General features: G+C 40.0%; 1 long non-coding RNA gene across 1 annotated transcript; it reads right to left on the bottom strand.

Annotated features, from left to right (window-relative positions):
• Positions 1-1211: 1211 nt before the first annotated feature.
• LOC131200789 (uncharacterized) lies at positions 1212-4436 on the bottom strand. Its single transcript, XR_009155703.1, has 3 exons — positions 4299-4436; positions 3509-3571; positions 1212-1328 (listed from the first exon to the last, which is right to left on the bottom strand). It is a non-coding gene; the product is annotated as an uncharacterized LOC131200789 (long non-coding RNA).
• Positions 4437-6601: the final 2165 nt, after the last annotated feature.

Raw genomic sequence — 6601 nt, 5'->3', positions numbered from 1 at the left:
AATGCTCCCGGTTCGGACCGGCTCACGCGATCCGGTAGCGATGGCGACTGCTGGTTCGGAGGACCGGTAGCAAAAATCCCTGGCCCCACCCCCGTGCCTCTGCTGAGCCAAGCCATGAGGTTTTGTTTTTTTTACTTTTAAAAGCTGTTTTTCTTCAGCCAAAAACATGACTTTAAAAGTAAAAAAAACCCTCTGATCGTGGGACTGAGAAGAGATCATCAAAACCCTTTAAAACTTTTTTTAAAAAAACCCTCTTCAGCCGAAGGGGGAAAAAAAAAGAAAAAAAGAGGTTTTAAAAGCCTCCTCTGGCGATCCCAGAGGAGTTTCCTGATCCTCGCAGGCTTTTAAACTCACTTTTTAACAGCCCCCACTTACAAGAGCCCCCACCCATGCCCACCCAATGCCCCCTCCTCACTTACCTATAATTACTGCTCTTTCGGGCTGACAAAGCCATGCTTTCTTCAGCTACTGAAGAAAAAAAAAGCTTGCTTTGACTTCCTGCTTTGCTGAATGAGGAACTCTGGGAGTTGAAGTCCACTAACTAAGTTACTAAGGTTGGAGACCCCGATCTAAAAAAATAAATAAAAATAATAAAATAAAATATTTGTGCAGCCTTCTCAGATTTGGTGTGTTTCTGTAGTGTTTCACTCTAACTACACAAACACACAAAATCTCACAAAGCTTTATGTGGCGTGTGTGTGTGTGTGAGAGTCAATTGTGGTGTGTGTATGTAAAGTGTGAAAGTGTGAAAGTGTGGGGTTCCTGCTTGTTGCAGGGGCCATTTTGGGTGAAGTGCAGCTGCTTTTACATTGTGTGTGAGTCAGTTGTGTTGTATTGTGTGTGTGTAAAGTGTGAAAGTTGGTTTTTGGTACCTCTTATTGTTTTGTATACCTTATTTATTATTTTTATTATTTATTGTTATTGGCCACGCCCACCCAGTCATCTGACCACCGAGCCACACCCACCAATTAAGCCACACCCACAGAACCGGTAGGGAACATTTTTAGATTTCACCCCGGGTCACATGATCAAAATCTGTGAGCTTCGCAACCAGATTATATTTAGGAGGATTGCAGTATCTCTGTCTTGACACAGTTTTCCCCAAAGTGACACCCTTCAGAAGGACCGAACGCTTGATGGAAACCAAAAATCATGACAGACCAGAATAATGACAACAACAACAACGGCATAATTTGCAGCTAATATTATGAATTTGTCTAAGTCTTCCCTTCACACTTGAGGCAGTGGTCCAGGAATAAAAACATAATTGGGAAGTATGCTTGCTTTATGAAGTTTACAGAAACATTTCTTGTGCTGTCCGATTATCTCTGTAAGACAAGATGGGAAAAAAAGAGAGAATAAACTTAATTGAAATAATATCACATGCACAAATATCTACCAATTAACAGCTTTCAAGAATCATATTAAAAAATCTGTATCTATCTATCTATCTATCTATCTATCTATCTATCTATCTATCTATCTATCTATCTATCTATCTATCTATCTATCTATCTACCTACCTATCTATCTATCTATCTATCTATCTATCTATCTATCTATCTATCTATCTATCATCTCTCGCTATTTATCCATCTATCCATCTATCCATCTATCTATCTATCTATCTATCTATCTATCTATCTATCTATCTATCTATCTATCTATCTATCTATCTATCTATCTATCTATCTATCTATCTATCTATAAAAGCGAAATAGCACTCACGCATCATCACAAAATATCCAGAACCGTAAAGCCTAAAAACTTGAAATTTGCCACGTACATTCCCCTTGGCTTCTAGATGCTCAGTAAGAAAGGATTTTTTGAAATGACTACCAGAGCATTAGTATTTCCTATATTATTATTAACATTCTCTGATGCTAAGGAGTTCTACTCACCCTCTCACCTGAAAAGAAATCTGTTCCAAATGAAAAACACAAGCAGAGGAGAGGAGTTTCAGTTTCAGTTTTACTTTCACAGCAGCAAGCAGCTTTACTACGGAACAGTTGAGCTAAGCCACAGCCAGGCTCCTTCCTGTCCCCTTCTTGTTCACACAGCAAATTCACTTGCCAAACAGCCCTCTGATGCTAAAGATTTCTACTATTCCTCCCCGCCTGAAAAGAAATCTGTCCCACGCTTTGATGCTAAGAAGTTCTACTCCCCCTCCCCACCTAAAAAGAAATCTGTTCCAAATGCAAAACACAAGCAGAGGAGAGGAGTTTCAGTTTCAGTTTTTCTTTCACAGCAGCAAGCAGGGGATAAGATAGGGGAAGCTTCTGTGGGCAAGGCTGAGGGAGAGAAGGGGAGAGGAGAGGCTGATCATAACTACTCATTAATTTTCAAAATGTGTCGATTTATCAAGCCAATAACATAGCTTTGTAGCAGAGGACAGGTATTCACCTATATATAACCCTATCCTATCCCCTTCTCTCCCTCAGCCTTGCCCCACAGAAACCTCAACCTGAGCAAAGCTAGGCTAAACTGCAAAACTACCAAACAAGAAATCAGGGTGAAGATTGGCCATTTTTCAGTGTAAGACAATCACCCCCTTCAAAGGAAAGTTGTTTGTAGACACCCTTAGTTCAGTTTGGGCTTGTACCAGCTGACATCTGATATAACATACACAAAAGTATTGCCAAATAACACTCATCTGTAGAATAAGCTGTGGTTTCAAATACCAGTGGCAGAACATGGGTCAGAGTTAAAAGAGGGATCTGCCTATAATCCCTATGTAGGTACACAACCAGACTAAAAGCAACCCCCCACCCCAGCCACCGAATGCCATTAACCCATATCTAACTCCAAGCAGGTGCTACCCATTGGTTGAGACGCTTCCTGCCCATAGGCTGTTAGCAATAAATCAGTTTGATTGGACCTTCACATATGGACCGTCCGACACCTTTTTGCTGCTCATTAAAACAGACCCTCTTTTCCCCTGAGCCTGACACCAAGCAGAAGAAATCTCCAGCTCTTTTAAGAAGAGAGACTGCACAGCCGCTTGTCTGAAATGGCTACATGGAATGAAATGAAACAAAACAATGGATGGAAACGAATCAAGGAGAGAAGCAACCTGGAACTAAGGAGAAACTTCTTAATAGTGAGGACGATTAATCAGTGGAACAGAAGCTGCCTCCAGAAGTTGTAGTAGGGGCTCCATCACTGGAAGTTTTTTAGAAGAGATTGGACAGCCACCTGTTTGAAATGCTATAAGGTCTCCTGCTTGAGCAGGGGGTTGGACTAGAAGACCTCCGAGGTCCTTTCTAACTCTGTTTTGGGAAATCAATGCAATAAAAGTATTGCATCTCTTAAAGCAGTTGTATCTTTTCTCAGACTTGCTTGGAAGCTTGAAATAATGAGGGGCTGCTTTAATAATTTGGAGTGGGGGGAGTACTGAGGTCACCTGAGGTCTGAAGCAGTTATTTCAAAAAATACTCAAAGCATTAAAAGTTCTAACACAAGGAGATTTATCTACATTTATGCTGATAAAAGCTGGCAGCAAACATACTTCTGTCCATCACAGGCAGATGTTTCTTCATTTTGCACAAGCATTTTCTTCTCATTCTTGACCCTAAGGAATAATAATAATAATAATAATAATAATAATAATAATAATAACAACAACAACAACAACAACAACAGTAATAATAAAAGAATCCAATAAAGGAGGAGGAGGAGGAGGAGGGACAAAGGAGAAAGGAGAAAGATGTGCTTCATTTAACAAGCAAAAGGAGGTAAAATTGGGTGCAACTCACTTATCATCTCTCTTAGCAACTGAAGTCAAAGTCCCAATTATGGTTGCAAGTCAAGGACTGCCTGTATACGTGTTTTCCCTTGCTTGATATTACAAGCCACAATTAAAACACAGATCTTTGATACCCATTAATGCCCATTGTACTTGCTTTAAAAATGTTGCTTATTTAATCATTGCTTCAATATTGTGCTCCAAGGCTTTTCTGATATATCAAAGTTGCAACAAAAGATATGTTTATTCGAAGTGCAATATAAAACATTTAACAGCACCAATAGCACAATCAATTACAAATAGAAATCAATCTCTAGTTGTGTATAACTAACACTATCGCGTGCATCTGAAATCCAGATTTTTGAAAGCTTTTTTTCCAACTACATTGAAGCATTTTTTTCAAACCTCGAGTACATAATTTCTGATGTGAAGTTATGAAGTTCCCATTCGGAGGTATTGTCCCGTGATTGGAACCGGAATGCCAAATGAATCCAATTCATTTCTCAATTCGGCTTGCCAGATCTTTGGGAAATCAAAGGTTTATGAAGCTTACGTGCACCATCAGCTGAGAAAGTCCCAAAGCAAAGAATCAAGATGAACAGCCAGGCAAAAACGTTCCAAATCCTCATGATTTCAGCTAATGTGGGAAATTTTGTCCCTTAGAAGAAATCTGAGGGATTTAACACAAGGCTTTGTTTATGTATGCAGCGTATAAAACCTTGCGTGACTGCAGTTGGGAGAAAAGAATCTTTCTTTTTATATCGGTGTGTAGAACAGGAAGAGGGCCAACCCATCCTTCTATTCAGAGCTGGAGATGTGCCAAAAATGTCACCACGAAGGGAACTTTGGAGCCGATAGCTACTGTTTGATCCCGTCTTGGACTCTGCTTCAATGACTCACAAGGTTATAAAATTTATGACTTAGAAAAGAACTTACAGCCATCTATTGTAAAACCTTCATGCAAAACAAACACTGCAATCCTGGGGTGCATTAACAGAGGGATGGAATCAGGATCACGTGAAGTATTGGTACCACTTTACAAAGCCTTGGTACTGGAATATTGTATCCAGTTTTGGTGACCACAATATAAAAAAGGTGTTGAGACTCTGGAAAGAGTCCAGAGAAGAGTGACCAAGATGATTAGGGGCCTGGAGATAAAAGGATACGATGAACCGTTGCAGGAACTGGGTATGTTTAATGCAATGAAAAGGAAGAGGGGTGATACAATAGTGTTCCAATATTTTAGGAGCTGCCACAAAGAAGAGGGAGTCAAGCTGTTCTCCAAAATACCAGAAGGCAAGGCAAGAAGCAATGGATGGAAACTAATCCAAGATGAGAAGCAACTGAGAACTAAGGAGAAATTTCTTGACAGGGAGAATGATTAACCAGTAGAACAGCTTGCCTCTGGAAGTTGTGGGTGCTTCAACACTGGGGATCTTAAGAAGAGACTGAAAAGCCATTTATCAGGAATGGTATAGGCTCACCTGCTTGAGCAGGGGGTCATACTAGATCAGGGGTCTCCAACCTTGGTCTCTTTAAGACTTGTGGACTTCAACTCCCAAAGTCCCTCAGCCAGCAAAGCTGAGATAGGGGAGGCTTCTGTGGGGCAAACCAACAAACTTAAAGACTTGAGATCCATCCCTTCACTAAAAGGTTCTAACGGCAAAGAATGTAATGATGAAACTGTTAAAGCAAACCTCTTTAACACATTCTTTGGCTCAGTCTTTGTTGATAGTAATGGCTCATACCCAACATTCCCCAGTGGTACCAACAATGACTACAATGACCTAACACAAATAGATTTCACAGAAGATAACATTGAAAAAGCTCTTCGCAAACTGAAACCATCTCTATCCATTGGACCTGATGGACTATGTGCATACTTCTTAAAAAAGCTTTCCACTAATATAGCAGAACCGCTAAGCATAAACTTTGAAAAAGCTTTCATGACCAGCTCCCTTCCCAAACTTTGGTGACTAGCCACGGTCATCCCTGTCTTCAAAAAAGGAGACCCCAGCCTAGTTGAAAATTACAAACCAATATCTTTATGCTGCGTCACCTGCAAAGTAATGGAATCAATCATCAACCAATCCATTATCCTTCACCTAGAAACAAGCAACCTACTCTCTAATAAACAATTTGGTTTCAGAAAAAATTTATCCTATAATTTACAACTTCTTCACTGCAAAAACATATGGACCACAAATCTTGATCAGGGCAAAGCAATAGATGCAATTTACATAGACTTCTGTAAAGCTTTTGACTCTGTGGTACATAACAAACTTCTCCTAAAACTAAAATCCTACGGCATCTCCGGATCCCTCCACAACTGGATAACAGTGTTCCTGTCAAACAGACAACAAGTGGTCAAAATAGGCAATGCCCTATCAAATCCTGTTCCTGTCAATAGCGGCGTTCCCCAAGGCAGTGTTCTTGGACCAACACTCTTCATATTATACATTAACGATCTCTGTGACCATATTACAAGTAATTGTGTTCTCTTCGCTGACGATGTTAAATTATTCAACACTACCAACAATACAGCTACCCTTCAAAAAGACCTTGACTTTGTGTCAGAATGGTCATAAACTTGGCAACTCCAAATCTTAACCAGCAAATGCTCTGTCTTACACATTGGAAAAAAGAATCTGAACACTAAATACAAGCTTGATGGTCATTACCTTGTAGATGACCCTCACCCCGTTAAAGACCTTGGAGTTTTCATATCAAATGATCTAAGTAACACAGCCCACTGCAACTACATCACAAAAAAGGCTTTAAGAGTTGAAAACTTAATATTGCGCAGCTTCTTCTCCAGAAACACTACACTACTAACCAGAGCATATAAAACATTTG

This window comes from Ahaetulla prasina, chromosome 6 (assembly GCF_028640845.1).
Source record: "Ahaetulla prasina isolate Xishuangbanna chromosome 6, ASM2864084v1, whole genome shotgun sequence".
Classification (NCBI taxonomy): domain Eukaryota; kingdom Metazoa; phylum Chordata; class Lepidosauria; order Squamata; family Colubridae; genus Ahaetulla; species Ahaetulla prasina.
Note: the sequence above shows the minus strand (reverse complement) of the source record. Positions and strands in the feature narration are given on the sequence as shown.